The sequence below is a fragment of the Lontra canadensis genome, unplaced genomic scaffold (genome assembly GCF_010015895.1).
Source record: "Lontra canadensis isolate GAN:19392208 unplaced genomic scaffold, GSC_riverotter_1.0 scaffold2, whole genome shotgun sequence".
Classification (NCBI taxonomy): Eukaryota; Metazoa; Chordata; class Mammalia; order Carnivora; family Mustelidae; genus Lontra; species Lontra canadensis.
The window spans coordinates 21012041-21030762 of NW_022630996.1; the positions used below are offsets into that span (position 1 = coordinate 21012041).

The following is an 18722-nucleotide window of genomic DNA, read 5'->3' on the forward strand; positions in this document are numbered from 1 at the left end:
AGTTGGTTTGGGGCGAGCCCAGACCAGGAGTATTTTAAGCACTTTCTCAGGAGACCGTATATGCATGTAAGGTTGAGAAGCCTGGTACAAACAGTATCACTGGGCAGCCAGGGTTGAGACCTAGTAAATCACAGGGATAAGAAAAAACCCACTATGGCATATAGTTTTGCAAAATGATAGTACAAGTTTAAGTAGGCATTGGGCAATGGAAGGTTCTATTCTTCAGCAAGTGCTTGTGATGCAGGGCAGGTGCAAACACCTATTTATGGAAATGGAGGTGGCATATGGAGATTTTTCATCTGAATTGGTGGCCAACCCTCCACCAGATGCCTTAGGGAAAACCTGGAGGCAGAAGAACAAATTTTTCATATTATGAGCTTGTGCTAGCAGGCAAATAGTTGACCATTCAAGCACCCGAAAGTATATAGTTCACCAGTGATTCTGTAATAGTGCTGGATGGTGACAGGTGGCAGCTATGCTTGTGGTGAGCAGAGCATAAGGTATCAACTTGTCAGATCAGTAACATTGTGTCAACTATGCTCAAAGAAATTTAAAAATGATTTTGTTCCTAAAACTTCAAAAGCAAGGCTTACTTAGCATAGCCGTAGAAAAATCTAAATAATCATGTCCCAGGGCAGCTCTTTGTAGACAGCGAGGTTTCCACTGAGTCTCTCAAAAGGAATTCTTGCACTCCTTAGTAACTTTTAAACTTGCTGAAAGATGTTCTTGAGTACAAAATAAATTTTTATTTATCTTTTTCAATTTTTAAAGATTTATTTGAGAGAGAGCGAGCTCAGAAGCAGAGGGAGAGGAAGAGAAAATCCTCAAGCAGACTCCCTGCTGAGTGTGGATTCTGATGCAGGTCCCTGAGAGTATGACGAGCTGAATTAAGAGTCAAAGGCTTAATGGACTGAGCCACCTGGGCACCCCCAAAATGAATTTTTAAAAGTTGACACCCAAGTGACTTTTTAGTGTTAGAAGCATTGCTCTTAAGACATTTGAACTGTTGTTAGAAAAAAGCCTAGTGTCTATCCATACGCTTTGAGTTGACAGCCTTGGTCCTCCATCTTCAGGACACACAGGAGAGTGCTGGTCCTTCTGCCTCTCTGAGGATGGAGGTTCCTGCAAATCAGGGAATCTGTTTTCCTTTGCAACGCCGTGGAGCCAGAGCATCTTTCTTCCAACTTGATTAAATGATATTTTAAGATCGCAAAAGACTTAACAGTTTGCTTACCTCTTAGATACATGTTTTGAGAGTAGTCCTATTCTTGAAACTAAGCTTTTTATTTTGTGTATTTCTCTCACTTTTTCTGTTTGAATATCTGTACGTCCATGTAACATTTCTTGAGATGTTCATCCCTCATAATTCACAGTGACAGTCACCATGCTTGTTTCACAAATACAAATACTATATGGAAACAGCAGCTGGTGGTTAATTTCAGATGCATCTTAAATATTAAGATGCATTAGAATTGCTGAATTGATTAGTCCATTAAAATAAACGATTACCTTTCAAGCAGCTTGTAATGGCTTAGTGTAGCAAGTAAAAATTAACTTATATATTTGCCTTCTTCACTGAGTTGTTTCTTCTCTTTGCTTGATATAGCATCAAAGGAGATCTGTCTGAAGAGTGATCAGAAAAATGCATAATTTTTGTTTTTGAAACTTGACAAGAGAGAAGTGATATAGTGGTGTGTTAAAAGATCTATCTTCTTGGTAGAGAAATAGTGTCAGTTAACCAATTAACTGGTCAATCTAATATTCTCTCTTGTCCCTCTAGTTTTTCTGGAGTATATCCTTTTCTGTTATTCTCATTTGTACAGCTTTGGGTGAGTTGAATTCTCTAAGTTCTTCATTAATGTTAAAACTTTTAAGAGTCACTTTAATTATTTTAGCCAAACTTAGCAAATTTAATGGGATATCCCCTATGTAACTGGTTAGAATCCATTAAGTTTAAACATTTCTCTAATTGCCTGGCTTATACACAGTCATCAAACTTCCAATATCAGCATACAAAGTAATAAATTATGAGTAGACTACAGATGTTTTGAGTAAGCATCCTAAGTTTTCAAAAATACACAGTTAACTTAATAAAAATTACTTTGGGGCTTTTTTTTTTTTTTCACTCAAACAGTCAAAATTTATATTTGAGGATTAAAAAATAAAGTTTCCAGCATTATGTGAATCTGATGCATCTACATATGAAGCAAGCTTTAGAAAAGCTACTAGTGAAATCATAGTATGTATTTTTACATAGTATTTATTTATAATATATATATATATAACAAATGTGTATATATATACATTTATATATATATATGTACATAGTATGTATACACACACACACACACACACACACACACACACATAAATGCGTAGTATGTGTTTTTTTCATTTTGAAAGCAGAACTTAAGATCTAGTTTTATTGAAATTGCCAGCTTTGGATGACTGCTACCATGCCCAGCAAATTCACATCCTCTACTGCAAAGTAGAATGGAGACTCATTTGCATCTCATGTGCATAATTCAACTCACCCTATACTGTGGACGTTTTGTAGTTTTAGTGAGTAGTGTAGCGTCTCTGAAACTACAAGTCACAGAAAAGTTCTCCTTCTTTCTTCAGTCCATTCATGTGGCCGTTTGTCACAGAACCCTGCTGTCCTATTTCCAGGGCCATGCCAGTGACAAGAGGCAGGACCGCAGAGAGGTGGAAAGAGCCAGAGATAATTCATACATGGCGCACATTCCTTCTAAATACTTTTTCTCACTGCAATTAATTATGTCTGGATCATTAATCATGTGCTGTGAAGACTTAGTGTTCGGAGTCTGACTTTAGTTGTTAGTGTCTCTACCTCAGGCCCTCTCTCAGCAGTTGGCTGGCCTCTTCAGTGTAGCGGTGAAGGAAAGCATTTTCTTGCTTTCTCGCATTCAGGAAGGTGCAGAGGATATAAATAGGCATCCTCCATGGTGGGTCCATGTGGGTGGTAATATTAGTAGAAGTTGACATTTCAGTTTCCCTATAGTAATAGAGGTCTGGCTCTCTCCCACACAGAACAGATATTAGACATGTGCACATTATACTTGTCTTTTATTTCTAATAGGTGTGGTGTTATTTCAATATGGTTTTAATTTGCCCTTCTCTAACAACTAATGTAATCATGTTGAACATTTTTTGTGTGCTTGTCATCCATATGTTTTCTTAAATGAATCCTCAATTTTTAAGGTTTTTTTTTTTGTTTTGTTTTTTTGAGAGTGTGCATGCATTAGCTGGGGACAGGGGCAGAGGGAGAGAATCTTAAGCAGGCTCCACACCCAGCATGGAACCCCACCCCAGGGCTTGATCTCTCTCAACCCTGAGGTCATCACTTGAGCAGAAATCAAGAGTTGGACGCTTAACCAACTGAGCCACCCGAGTGCCCCCATAAATCGCCAATTTTTAATTGAGTTGCCTATTGTTCTTGAGTCTAGAAAGACCATAATAAATTGCTTACACCTCCTTTATCAGAGATATGTTTTGTAAATATTCTCTGGGTCTGTAGTTTGTCTTTTCATTCTGTTAACAACGTGCTTCAAAGAGCAGGAGTTTTTCATTTTGATGAAGTCCAACTGGTGAGTTTGTTTTTATGGTTCATGCTTTTGGTGCTGTATCTAAGAAATCTTTGCCGAACCCGAGGTCAGAATTCTTTTCTTCTAGAAGTTTTATAGTTTTAGATTTTCACATTTAGATCTTTGATCCATTTCTAGTTAATTTCTCATATCTAGAGCTATGTATAGCTCAAAGTCCCATTTTTTGATGTATGAATATCTGGGTGTTCTAGTACTATTTATTGAAAAAACTTTCTTCACTGAATTTCCTTAGCACTCTTGTTACAAATCAATTGTATATGTATCTGTGGTCTATTTCTGGATCCTCTAGTCTGTTCCATTGATCTGTTTTCCTATCTTAATGCCAAAGGTGTGCTGCTCTGATAAGATTTATCGTAAGTTTGTCATGTCATATCAAGGACTGGTAGTTCTCCAGCTTTTTTTTTTTTTTTTAATTCTCTAATTCTTTTGACTATTCTAAGTTCTTTGCTGTCTCCTTTGAATTTTGAAATCCGTTTGTAGGTTTCTATAAAAAACACTCAGTGTTATTTTGACTGTGATTTCATTGTATTTGTAGATCAATTTGGGAATTGATCAACAGTATTGGGTCTTTTGACCCATGAGTATATTATATCCCTCCCTTTAGGTCTTTCTTCATTCCTCCTAACAAGTTTTTGCATTTTTTTGTCTGATCTGTCATTGGAGTATTTCATATTTTTGGTCCTATTCTAGATGGTATCATTTTGTTTTAATTTTTTAAATTAGATTGCCAGTATATTGAAATACAGATGACTTTTCAATATTGATCTTGTATCCTGCAGTGTTGCTAAACTTACTACTTGTGGTACTATTTTGTAGATCGTTTTTCCATAAACATTATTGTTGTGTAAAAATACACTTTGTTTTTCCTTTCTAAGCAGATTTTAAAACCATTTCTTTTTGCCTTATTGTACTACTAAAACCTCCAGTACAGTGTTGAAAAGATGTAGTGAAAATGGGCATCCTTGTCTTGTTCTCAGTCTTTTGGGGAAAGCATCCAGTCTTTTTCTTCAACATTAAGTATAATATTAGCTGTATAAGGTTTTTTGAAGATCCCCTGCATCAAGTTGATAAAGTTCCTTCTGCTAATTTTTATTTATTTGGGCTGTGATATTTACTATTTTTTGTGGTATCTTGGGTTTAATTTACAATACTTTTTCTATTTCTAAAAGATGGAAGCCATTGATTTGAGAAAAATCTTTTTTTTTTTTCTAAACTAGGAATTTGGTGCTATAAATACCCATTTGCTAGTCATTGTGTTAGTGGCATCCCACAAATTTTTATCTTTTTTTTCATTTTTATTTTTTTTTCCTTTGGCCTTAGGTTATTAAGCATGTGTTATTTAGTTTCCACATATTTTAGGGTTTTTCAGAGTTCTGTTATTAATTTCTAATTGAAGTCTGTTATGATTAGAGAATATACTTAGAGAACTTTGATCCTTTTAAAATTTACTGAGGCTTAGTTTATCACCCACAATATGGTCCATCTGGTGAATGTTCCACATGCATTTATAAAGACTGTTTTCCTCCATTGTTTAATAGGGTGTTTCAGAAAAGTCAAAGAATTTAAATTATTGTTCAGATCTTACATATCTTTATTGGTTATCTACTTTTTTAAATCAATTTTTGATAAACTGTTATTAATCTCTGGGTGTAATTTTGGATTTGCTCTATCATTTTTTTGCTTTTTGTATCTTGAAGATCTGTTGCTAGGTGCCTAAATATTAATGATCTCCATATCCTTTTTACTGATTGACTGTTTGTCATTATGAAAAGACTTTCCTGATACTTTGGTTTAAAATCTATTTTAGCCATCCCTGGGGCACCTGAGTGGCTCAGTGGGTTAAAGCCTCTGCCTTTGGCTCGGGTCATGATCCCAGGGTCCTGGGATCACGTCCCGCATGGGGCTCTCTGCTCAACGAGAGCCTGCTTCCCCTCCCCCTTCTGCCTGCCTCTCTGCCTACTTGTGATTTCTGTCTGTCAAATAAATAAACTCTTTAAAAAAATAAAATCTATTTTAGCCATCCCAGATTTTTTTAAACAAGTGTTAGCATATTATCTTTTTCCATCCTTTAATCTATTTCTTTACTTTTAAAGTATGTTTATTTAAGCAGCATATATTGGGTTTCTATTTCTTATTCAATCTGGCAATCTTTTAATCATTATTATGATTTACTGGTATGGTTAAGCTTAAATCTGCCATTTAGCTATTTGTTCTGTCTTTCCTGTCCTTTATTCCCCTCCCTTTTTTTTCTTTAGACTAATTAAACATTTTTATGGTTCTAATTTTTTCTTTGTTGACTTATTATCAATAACTTACTCTAGGTGTTGCTATAACTCATCACAGCCTAACTTTAAGTGATATTATAAGGCTATATTAGTGTAAAAAACTTACAATGATATATTTCCATTTCTTGTTGAAGGTGAGGCCTAGGACATAGTTTCCTTTCACCAACATCTAATTGTTTCTGACCTACAATACATGTCCAGTTAATGTTGGGAAGATGAGTGAACAAATGAATCTCTTGAACTTTGCCTGATTCAGTTTCATTTCTCCTGAGCAAAATTGGGGTAGACTGTAGCATAACTCCCTTTGTTTGAATGCCTGAGCTTCCATACCAAGTGATAAACCGCAACAGTTGAAGGATACTATCTGGTTTAGATCCTACAGCCAGAGTGAGGTTCTAGTAAGTTCAGCCCTTCTCTTTTAATACATGGAGAAAGCAGGTTAGAACTTCCTCAAGTCCATTAAGAACCTCCTCTTCTAGTTGCTGCATTAAGAAAAGAAGTTCCTGTGCATTTTGGAGCTCTTCAAAGCTGCTTAAGAATATTCACCTTCATGGTCTTTAGCGCTCCTACACAAAAGCTAAGTACTTCTATTCCCTACTATTTATTACCTGTAGTGTTTGAGTAAAAAACAAATTGTTTTAAGTAAAAGGTATAAGATTCAGATAGTTGGGCATCAGAAACTCAGAAGTTTAAAACCTGCTTCCAGAAGAACTTGATTCTGGTATTGGCTCTGTTAAAATAACCATGAGAACAAATGGAGAAGTCACGTAACTTCTCAGTCTCTGTCCTGACCTTTGTTCCCTACCACCCTCTGTCTTACCTTACCATATATTAAGTTATGTATCAAATATATTTAAGGATGCAGGTGGAGTTACTGAAGTTTAGACATAGTCTGTAACTTCTTCTTCCCATCCTTCCATTGTATGTTCTGGATTAACAGAAATAAAATTGACTTGACTCTAAAAATTCTTACAGTATTTAAATCAATAGATAGATAAATACATATGTATTCTTACAGTATTTAATAACCCAAGCAAGAACAAAGCTACATTAGTCATTATAATGTTTGTAAAATAATTAAGGGAATAATTTGTTAGATTGAAGAAGGGGGATATAGCGTTGGAAGTGTCTGTTGTCATCCTGAAGTAATTTTCCTTACTTATTCATTTAACTTCAGTGTCAAGTTATTTACATAACAACAGTAATGCCTATCTTTTAAGGGTGATGTGAGAATTAATTTAAATTTCACAAAGCACTTTGAGACATTGAGTTGAAAGATTCTTTATAAATGCCAGGCATTATTATAAACAGGCTAGTAAAAAGAAATGCGATAAAGCTACTCATGCAGTATCCTCTAATAGAAACTGTATTGGTAAGGAAATATAAAGGTTACTGCTATTCATAATTTATGGTGGAGGGGAATAGATCAAGAATAATAATGATGCTTTTCTGTCTAGATAAGTCTTAAAAAACACAGATGAGCTGTGATGGAATATATTGCTCCATCCAAGGAGAGGTAGGAAATCGACACCTTACAAGCAGTAAAAGTGATGTATGAAGATGAATAAAGGGCACTATCTTTAATTGAGCCATAAAAAATATAGTGACAGCCTTGACTATGTCTTTCAAAATCTTCAAGAAAGACTTTGTAATAAAAGAAATAATCGTTGATCATTTAGGTATAAGAAACTTTAGATTTGTTGGAAATACATGCATGGTGATTTTCATCACCATGAAACCAAAATAATCAGCCTCATTATTAATCATTTAAAAAATTTATAGGATAATGAAAGTTAAAACTTTAGCAAAATAAAAATTCAAAATATTTCATCTAAGCAGAATGTTTCTGGGGTATGAGAGAAATAATCACACACAAAAACCTCTTGTTAATCAGACAAAGCTACTGATAGAAGGCTGTATTTAAAAATATCTTTGAATCACATACTTGGCAGAAGAAATTTAAAAGGTAAATTTAGGGTTTTTTTTTAATCAAATCTCCACATTTCATGTTCTTTTATGATCAAATCTCAGCCTTTATTTTCTGTATTCGTTTCCTATTGTGACTTTGACAAATTACCAAAAGCAACACAAATTTATTGTCTTACATTTGTGGAGGTCAGAAGTCCAAAAGGAATCTCAGGAAGCTGAAATCAAGATGTTGGCGGAGTGGAGTTCCTTTCCAGAACATCTAAGGGAGAATGAAATTTATTTTTACCTTTTTAGCTTTTTTTTTTTTTTAAAGATTTTATTTATTAATTTGACAGAGATCACAAGAAGGCAGAGAGGCAGGCAGAGAGAGAGAGAGGGAAGCAGGCTCCCTGCTGAGCAGAGAGCTGGATATGGGGCTGGATCCCAGGACCCTGGGGATCATGACCTGAGGTGAAGGAGAGGCTTTAACCCACTGAGCCACCCAGGTGCCCCTTACCTTTTTAGCTTTTAGAGACTCCTTGTATTCCTTGGCTCATGGCCCCTTTCCATGTCCAAAGCCATCACTGGCCAACTGAACGTTTCTCACAACTCATGGCTCCCACACCCACTCTTCTACCTTCCTCCTCCTTAATAACTCTGGTCATTGTATTGGGTCCACCTGGATATCCTAGGATTATCTTCCTATTTTAAGGTTGGCTAATTAGCGATCTGAATTCCACCAGCTACCTCAGTTTTCTTTTGCCATTTAAGGTAATCTATTCATAGTTTCCGGAGATTAGGGTATGTAGATACATCTTGGGGAAACTTACTCTACCTATTAAAGGAATTTTTGGAAAGATGGGCATTTCATAAATTTTTATAGACTGGCCACATGTAATTGGCATACAAAATCTGGCCTACAAAATTATTACTACCATCATTTTCTGTTACCGAATTTGGCAAGCCTTTTTCTCTTTTCACCTCAGTGAAATATCAATTTTAGGTTTGCATTTTTATTTCCAATTTCTCTGAGCATCTATCTATCCAGTCAGCCAACCAACAAATACTTGATAAGTGTCTACTCTAGGATATGAAGAGGAGTTATGGTGAAAAGGGCTTAATTGAAGATACTGACTTAAATTAACGTAGAAGCCATGAATGAGATACTTGAAGACAGAATAGCTCCTGGCTTCAGGGAGCATAGTCTCCTAAATGCATTCTAAGAGCATCATAAAATGGTTCATGATGAAGTAGAGATGTCAGCAAAGTTTTAGGAATAATTTATACACTTTGGTTTTTCTTTTCCGTACGCTCTCCTCAGCCACCATCATGCAAATAACAAGGTTTTTAATCTCTATCTTTTAACAAGTTAGTGTCAGGAGAAAGTACTGAATCTAGATAATATTTTTTCTTTTACTGTTTTATTTGAAAAGGGCCTTATTTAAAAAAAAAAAAGTACTATATAGAAGGAAGGAGTTGAATGGTTTTCTGTCAAGCCAACTACACATTTGGTAAGGAGTTGGGAGTTTGATCAGTTCCGTATTATAAATTCCAGGATTCTTTCCAACTTTGAAAATAAAGGGAACTGGATTTAGCCTACGGACAATGAAGTTGACGGAAGACTTAATGCTAATCTTTCGGTACACAAAAGAGCCTTGTGTTAGTGAGAGTGAGCAGGTGTTCTTTGTTTCAACTAAGTAGGACAGGAAGCCCTGATATTAAATCGAAGGGGAAATAATTTAGACAAAGCAGCCTCAGGTGTATTAAAACACTGGAAAATGTTACTAAGGATGTAGATTTCTCTCAGAAAAATCTTTTGATTTATCCACACACTTTTAAGTACAGAGGCTCTGATATTGGGAAAACTATATCCTAGTTATTAACATGTGCTAAATACAAATTTATTGAAATCAAGTAAATTCACTTAGTCTGTCTCTCAAGGTCATAGCTCTCAGGAAGGCACTTGGTACTTGAAAAGTTCATGTTTAAACCTTAGCTAAAGTATAAACGCTTAGTCATTGCGAATCTTAGCTAAAGTGTAAAGTCTCCAGCATTTGAAGGAAGAAGATAAAAAAGTCAGCTGAACCCAGAAAGTCAAGGTCTGTCATAGAGATAGCTCCACTTATTGGAGATGTTCCATTACATGTGCCCTTAAAGAACTCTGTGTCTCAAGGACATCTGATTGTCAGCAAAAAGGATTTTAATCACAAATTGAAACATGATTCTAGCTAATAGCATTTTTACTCTCTGTTTTAAGGATGTATTTTTAAGTCCAGTTCATCTCTCAGTTGGATGTTAGGACACCTCCCCACTCCTCTGCTCCGGGATGTATACAGCCGGGTGACACGGGATTATTCTCTACTCAGGGGTATAAAGATTTGATTGTCATTCCCTGGCTGAAAAGCATCTTTTAACTGCTTGTTATGGGATAACCTATAAACTACTTGGCAAAACACACTCCTTCACAGCCTATCCCCAGTCTTCCTTTCTGCCGTCATCTGTCAGTACCACTTCCTCTCTCCTTACCCTCTGCACCCTCCCTGGCTTTCTTGCCCCTACCTTTGCGAACAGTGCTCTTCTAGCCAAAGTGATCTTGCCCAGCTTGCCCTATCTTGATCACCTAAGAGTTAAAGGAAGTGCTTTCCTCTTCCTCAGATAGATTTTTGTTCTTATACCTATCACAGTCTGGCCTCACATAACTTGCTGAGATCTTGAGTGGTTTCTCTGTTAAATCAAGCAATACCCTTTCCGTGTATACTGTGCTTACTTTCTCACTTGCCATTTGGTACTGTTGGCCTTTTCCTACTCCCTAAAACACTGTCCACCTTGAATACAGCACATCACATTCTGCTTTTTCTGCCTCTTTGGCCTCTAGTCTCAATTATAGAGCACTCTTCCTAATTCTCAAAAGTTAGTGTTTCACTTTCTTTTCCGAAAAGTATTATTGACTATATTCCCTATGCTGTACTTTTTATTTCTGTCACTTATTTTATAACTGGAGGTTTGTACCTCTTAATCCCCATCACTTTTTTGACCCATATCCCTATCCACCACCCCTTGGCAACCACCAGTTCTCTGTATTTGAGAGTCTGAGTTTTTTCTGTTCTTTGTTCATGTCTTTTTTTAGATTCCACATGTAAGTGAAGTCGTAGGGAATTTATCTTCCTCTAACTTATTTCATTAAACATAATTGCTTTTAGGTCCACCCATGTTGTTTGAATGGCAAGCTCTTGTTCTTTTTTATGGCTGAGTAATATTCCATTGTGTATTTATATTACATCTTCCTCTATCATCTATTGATGGACCCTGGGATTGCTTTCATATCCTGGCTATTGTAAATAATGCAGCGAGAAATACGGGGATATGTATATCTTCTTGAATTAATGTTTTTGTTTTCTTTGGATAAATACCCAGTAGTGGAATTACTAGATCATATGATAGTTCTATTTTTCTTTTTTTGAAGAACTGCCAGTCTTCTTTTCCACAGTGGTTGTACCTGTTTACATTCACAGTGCATGAAGGTTCCCTTTTCTCCACCTCCTTAGCAATACTTATTTGTATCTTTTTGAGTTTAGTTATTCTGGCAGGAATGAGGTGATATCTCATTGTGGTTTTGATTTGCATTTCCCTCATAATTAGTGATGTTGAGGATCTTTTCATCTGTCTGTTGGTGTTCTTATATGTTGATGAGATAGAGAATTGACATGGCAGAAGATCTGATGAGCATTTGTATTGATTAAAGTCCTTATGGGGGGCAAGCAATAGTAGCTGACTGGGGGTAGGTTCTGGGAACAAAAAAAAAGATCTGGCCAATTAAGCTTGGGGAAGGGCTTGAGAACTAAAGATAGTAGTTAAGAATATTAGCATAGGTTTGTGTGCCTTTTTCTAGAGGGTCACTCTTTTTTTTTTTTTTTTTTTTAGATTTTATTTATTTATTTGACAGAGATCACAAGTAGGCAGAGAGGCAGGCAGAGAGAGGGAGAGGAGGAAGCAGGCTCCTGCCAAGCAGAGAGCCCAATGTGGGGCTCGATCCCAGGACCCTGAGATCATGACCTGAGCTGAAGGCAGAGGCCTAACCCACTGAGCCACCCAGGTGCCCCTAGAGGGACACTCTTAAGGTGACTCAGTGCCAACAGCCTCATTTCTATGCCTCAACTTCTTCCTCATGTCTTGCCTTATAATTCTTATGTGTTCTTTGAGACTCCCAAATGGAAATAATTTCCCTATGCATTTTGTCCTGATTTCTTCCAGAATTGGTAGTTGTACCCATCTTTGAGCTAGAATTGTATCAAGTATGTATCTCTATCTTAAGACTAAAACGCAAGTATTGTGGTCACATACATTTTTTCTTCCTCTAGGCTAACAGATATTTATAGAAAAGAGCAATGAATTGCTTACCTAGCCCCAGGGCTTATCTGGCTCCCCTAGTTTTGGATTTTTCCTCCCTTAGTTTTTACATTTTTCAGAACTTTATTGAAATCACTTAGAAATTTAGAAGGCCTTAAATATATAGGTCACAACGTTAAAATAATGTGAAATGTGCACAAATGCACATGGCTTGGCTTTAATATTTTAATAGGAGAACAGTATAGGGGTGTCAGCTTGTGTTCAGATCCCATGAACCTCATATTACTCTAAACATGTATGTATATGTGTGTGTATATATATACTATATAATACATATAGTATATAGTATATAATACACACACACACACACACACACACATATATATATAACACTTCATTCTTAAGGGGTTTTTTTTGTATATTAAATTTGACAGAATTTTAAGCAAAGCCTTAAAAAAAGTTGTGTTTTTCATTACACCTCAGCAAAGATGGCAAGTAATGTTGACATTTTATTATGAAGAAGATAGGTTGGTTTTATATCTAAGATTTTTTAAAAAGATAAAGAATCATAAAATGTGTCCTGCTAAGTGACAAGACATTTAAAATGTTAGTGGCAAAAATAAACTAGAAGAAGCAGAAATATGTATAGAAAGTTCAGAGAAATGAATAGCAAAGAATAGGCAGCTTTACTAAATAATAGAAGAAGCTAAATATTTTGCACAGAGCTATAATTAATTTAGATGTAAACCTGGAACATAGCAGAATCCTTAGTTAACTTTTATATCTGTTAAATACTTTAATTCCTGCGCCAAGTCCTATTCAACTACAACTGCCTATCTTAAAATTTTTAAGCACTTAGCTGTGAAAGAAGACCTATGATGCCAAACTCTGTTCCTGTACTACTTAGGATACTACTAAATGCTGCAACAAACATTTCACTAGTTCAAAAGAGGAACACCTGCCTAACAGTTCCCATTGGGTGTTCCTGATAGATGGGGTAGATTTCCTCCATTTGGTGATCCAGGGCTGTAGTTTCTTCCATTTTATTTTATGGCTCTCATTTCCTAGAGCACGGGAGTTCTCTGCATTTGGCTAGCAGATGAGCAAAAAGGGATGAAGAAGGCATACCTATATCTTCATTATTTTTGCCCAAAGTGACGCTTACCACTTCTCTTCATGTTCCATTAGCTAGAACTGTCATGTATCCCTACTTAGATGTAAGAGGAGCTAGAAAATACAATCTCTGCCTTACTGACTGATTCTAGCAACAGCTCTATGCTAATGAAAGCACAAATCCCAGTAAAGAGATGATCAGCTCTAGTTTGCCCCTGTAGCCAAATATGAGAATAGTTGTATTACCCTTCCTCCTACATGTAGAACACATTCACTTCAGCTCAAGGGAATCCACCAGAAGTCTCCTCCAGGTCAGAACCCAGCATCTCCAATAGGTCCAACCCCAGCTCTTTATACAGCCTGGTGACCTATGAACTAAAATTCATGTTAACTACCTACTACTCCACCTCCCCTACCTACCCTGCCCTAGCAGCAATCCACTGTACAGCAGTGGAACCGACACAGGAGAGCTACAACCAAGTAGCCCATTTGGGGAAAAGAGAGAAAAAAAAAAAAAAAAGGTAAAATGGAAAATACCTAGGAATAATTGTCCAGGGACAAGACTGAAAGCCCCTCCTGGCAGTGTTCAGGATCTCTTGATTAGACCCTTGTTCTACTTCTGAAAAAGAACTCCTTTGTCCTTTATTTCTCCTGGCCCTTTGGCCTCTACTCATTGGGAGCTGCAGCTTATCTGTTTACTGTCTGTGGCACCATCATGTGGATGACCATGACCACTTCACGGATGTGCAATTTGGGGACCTGGAACCTTGTTTACAGTCATTGTTAAGGCTAAGTTCAGGGTTTATCCATCAGTACAGTTCTTTTAGAAACAATGTATTTCATATGTATGGACCGACATTTGTTACATGCCTCAGTGTTTGTCTGGAGAAACAGACAATTCTAATGCTAGGTCTTTCAAAAGGAAGAAATGTAACACAGGGTGTCAGCTTCTCATGTGATAGAACAGAGCCACTAAAGAACTGACAGTGCAGAAACCCAGAGACTGACAGAATTAGAAAACTTTGGCCCATCATCGGGATAGAAGGGCAGCAAGAGGAAGTAAGATCATCAGAGTATCTGAGCTCTTAGCTCTGGTAGACTGAAACTCTGAGCTCCCTGAGGGATCTGAGCCATCCGTAGTTTTCACCTTGGAGTGTCCCCACATAATGGGCCCTCAAAGCTTTAAATGAACAGAGATAACTAGTAAATCCTTCCACTGACTTCACTTAGAAGTACCCATTAGGAAACTAAAATGTGGCAGGAATGATGATATTCAATAGTGAGATGATCCTTAGATTGTGGATCAAATGCTATTACTTGTTTTGGGACCTTATTCAGTAACCTGTCATCAGCATTTAAAGAATGAGAAAATTGTCCAATGTCTTCATTTAAATATTCTCATCTATATAAGACTTGGAGTTTGGAACAGTACCAATTTTGTGTAAGCATAGAAGAATTAAAAAAGGATAAAGTCTGTAGGTGGTTCATGCCAAAATAAATTTGGTGGGGGGTGGGGGGATGTGGTAGAGAGAACAAGAAAAAGCTTCTCAGAATTGCTAGGGAAATGGCAGCTCTAGCTTCAGAGGGTGGATATACAGCTCTTCGCCTTTGTTTTTTGGTTATTTTATTTTATTTTTTTTTTATTTTTTTGCATCCTCCTCTAAGTTGATAATGACATTGTTTTGTCTACTGGTGTGAGCCAAAAATTATCACTTGTTTTTAACTGTCATTTAAAAAAGAATCTATAAAATATTCCATTGGCTATTTTAGCTGTCACAAGGGATTAATTCTATAATAACACTTTTTTAAAATATCACAAATGCCATTTTATCTGTTACTGGATGTGCCTTTATATGCTTAAGTGTGTAGACATACTGGATTCAACTCAGCTGTGGCTTTTAGGATAGGCTTGAGGAAAGGCTCAAAATAGCAGTTGCATTTAACAAGTTAGAAGTTGAGAATAGTTTAAGAAGCTTTTATGACTGCTGTCTTTCCTAGAGAGAAAAAGAGCTTTGCTTCAAAATTTCTCTGTGAATAGTTCCACTTATACGTGGAAATGAAGACTTTTGTTTTTTGGCAGAGCGTGCCAAATTCAGTTGCCGTGTTTTGTTTTTCAGAACATTTTAGCATACCTGAGCATGTTTATAATTCTTCCATTTACACAGAAATTTCCAGTTTGTTTACTTTTTACACTGGTATAAAATAAGAGCGGCTTAAAATACACACTGCCTTTCATATCTTTATCCTTCAGAATATAGTCCCCCCACTTAAAAATATCAAGGCTTGGATACAGGCCATGTCTAAATAATGTTATGACTGACTAAAGAGGGGAAAATACATCATTTTATGTACAGACAAACCTCAGGGATGCTGTGAGTTTAGTTCCAGAGTTCTGCAATAAAATGGATATCCTGAAAAAGTGAGTCAAATGGTTTTTTTTTTTGGTTTCTCAGTGCATATAAAAGTTATATTTACACTATACTGTAATCTTCTATGTGTGTGATAACATTGTCTTTAAAAAGTACATAACCTTCATTAAAAAATACTTACTACTAAAAATGCTAACCAACATCTCAGCTTTCAGGAAATTGTCATCTTTTCGCTGGTGGAGGATCTTGCCTTGATGTCGATGATTACTGACTGAGTGATCAGGGTGGCACTTCCTGAAGGTTAGGTCTTAAATTAAGACCGCACAAAGTTTGCCGTTATCGATCGACTATTCCGTTAACGAATGATTTTCTCTAGCCTGTAAATTGCTAGCATTTTACAAACAGTAGAACTTCCTTCAGAATTAGAATCAGTCCTCTCAAACCCTGCCCTGCTTTACCAACTGAGTCTGTGTAATAGTCTAAATCCTTGTGAATTCAATCTCCACAGCATCTTCAGCAGGAGGAATTTCCATCTCAGACCACTTCCGTCACTCGCCCACAAGAAGCACCTCCTTACCTGCTAACGTGTTACCAGGAGACAGCAGCCATTTGTTGTGTCACTTGAACACAAGTAAAAACAAAGACGAAGAGCTGTATATCCACCCCTGAAGCTAGAGCTGCCATTTCCCTAGCAATTTTGGGAAGCTTTTTCTTGTTCTCCCTACCACATCCTTTTTCCCTCCAAATTTATTTTGGCATGAACCACCTATAGACTCTATCCCTTTTTAACTCTTCCTTCTATGTTTACACAAAAATTGGTACTGTTCCAAACTCCAAAAGTCTTACACAGATGAGAATACTTAAATGAAGACATTGGACAATTTTCTCATTCTTTAAACGCTGATGACAGGTTACTGAATAAGGTCCCAAAACAACTAATAGCATCTGATCCACAAACTAAGGATCATCTCACTGTTGAATATCATCATTCCTGCCACGTTTTAGTTTCCTAATGGGTACTTCTAAGTGAAGTCAGTGGAAGGATTTACCGTGGCAGGGTAATTAATTGGCCTAAGTCCAGTGTTGTTGTATCTCAAGGAACAATTGCTCAGTCACATCTTTAGGTTCTACATCTGGTTCTCTTGCTGTTTGCACCACATCTGCAGTACTTCCTCCACTGAAGTGTTGAAAACTCCCAACATCATCCAGGAGAATTGGAATCAGCTGCTTCCAAATTCCTGCTACTGTGGATACTTTGACTTCCCATGAATCATAAATGTTCTTAATGGCATCTAGAATGGTGAATCCTTTCCAAAAGCTTTTCTCTTTGCCTTGTCCGGATCCATCAGAGTCATCATTCTCTATGGCAGCTTTAGCCTTACAAAATGTGCTTCCTGCATTAGACTTCAAAGTGAAAATCACTCCTCGATCCATGGACTGCAGGACGGTTGCTGTGTTAGCAAGGATGGAAAGGACACAAATCTCATTGTCCATCTCCATCAGAGCTCTTGGTGACCAGGTGCATTGCCACTAAGCAGTAAACATTCCAAAAGGAATCTTTTTTCTGAGCAGTAGGTCTCAACAGTGGACTTAAAATAGCCAGTAAACCATGTTGTAAACAGATGTGCTGTTATCAAGGCTTTGTTATTCCAGGTATAGAGCTCAAGCAGAGCAGATTTAGTATCATTCTTGGAATTTTTGGAATGGTAGGGATTTTTGGAAGGGTAGGTAAATGATCTTTAGCTTCAATTTAAAGTTACCAGCTACATCAGCCCCTAATAAGAGAGAGTCCACCTGTCCCTTTGATGCTTTAAAGCCAGTAATTGACTTCTCCTCTCTAGCTATGAAAGTCCAAGATGACCTCTTCTTCCAACATAAGACTGCTTAGTGTGCATTGAAAATGTGTTGTTTAGTGTTGCCACTTCTATTACTCAGATCTTCAGATAACTTGCTGGGGCTTCTACATCAGCACTAACTGCTTCACCTTGTACTTCTATGTTATGGAGAGGGCTTCTTTCCTTAACCCCCGTGAAACAACTCTGCTAGCTTCAGACTTTCCTTCTGTAGCTTCTTTGCCTCTCTAAGCCATCAGAGAATTGAAGTAAGTTAGAGTCTTGCTCCAGATTAGGCTCTGGCTTTGGGGAATGTTGGGGCTTATTTGATCTTCTTTCCCAACCAGTAAAATTTTCTTTATATTAGCAATAAAGCTGTTTTGCTTTTTATCACTTATGCATGCACTAGAGTACACTTTTAATTTCCTTCAAGAACTTTTCCTTGATGATGACAACTTAGCCCAAGAGACCTAGCCTTCACCCTGTCTTGGCTTCGGACATGCCTTCCTCACTAAGCCTAGTAATTTCTAGTTTTTTATTTAAAGTGAGACGTGTGACTCCTCCTTTAACTTGAACACTCAGAGGCTGTTGTAAGGTTATTACCTTAATTTCAATATTGTTGTGTCTTGGGGGAACAGGGAGACCCAAGAATAGGGAGAGATACAGCATAATAATCAATTGGTAAAGCAGTCAGAAAACACATTTATAAACACACATTGAAGTTTGCTGTCCTACCTGAACATGGTGAGTAAAGCCCCTGAACAATTAGAGTAATTACATTGTAGTTTGTCACTGATCACGGATCACTGTAACAAATAGAATAATAACGTAAAAATCGGGGGCGCCTGGGTGGCTCAGAGGGGTAAGCCTCTGCCTTCGGCTCAGGTCATGGTCCCAGGGTCCTGGGATCGAGCCCCACATCGGGCTCTCTGCTAAGCGGGGAGCCTGCTTCCCCAACCCCCCGCCTGCATCTCTGCCTGCTTGTGATCTCTCTCTCTCTCTCTGTCAAATAAATAAATAAAATCTTTAAAAAAAAAAAATTGAAACATTTTGAGAATTACCAAAAGGTGACAGAGACGCAAGGTAAGCAGATGCTGTTGGCGAAACGGCACCAGGAGGCCTACTCAGGCAGGGTCCCTCAGTCCTTCAGTATGTAAAATGCAGACTCTGTGAAGAACAATGAAGTGACATGTAGTAAGATGAGGTATGCTTGTATATGGCATGTAATATCTGAAGAGAAAG

General features: G+C 37.1%; 1 protein-coding gene across 21 annotated transcripts in view; it reads left to right on the forward strand.

Moving 5' to 3' along the window:
• The window catches only part of CADPS2 (calcium dependent secretion activator 2), a 530843-nt gene that overhangs the window by 286041 nt on the left and 226080 nt on the right, over nt 1-18722 (forward strand). The window lies entirely within an intron of this gene.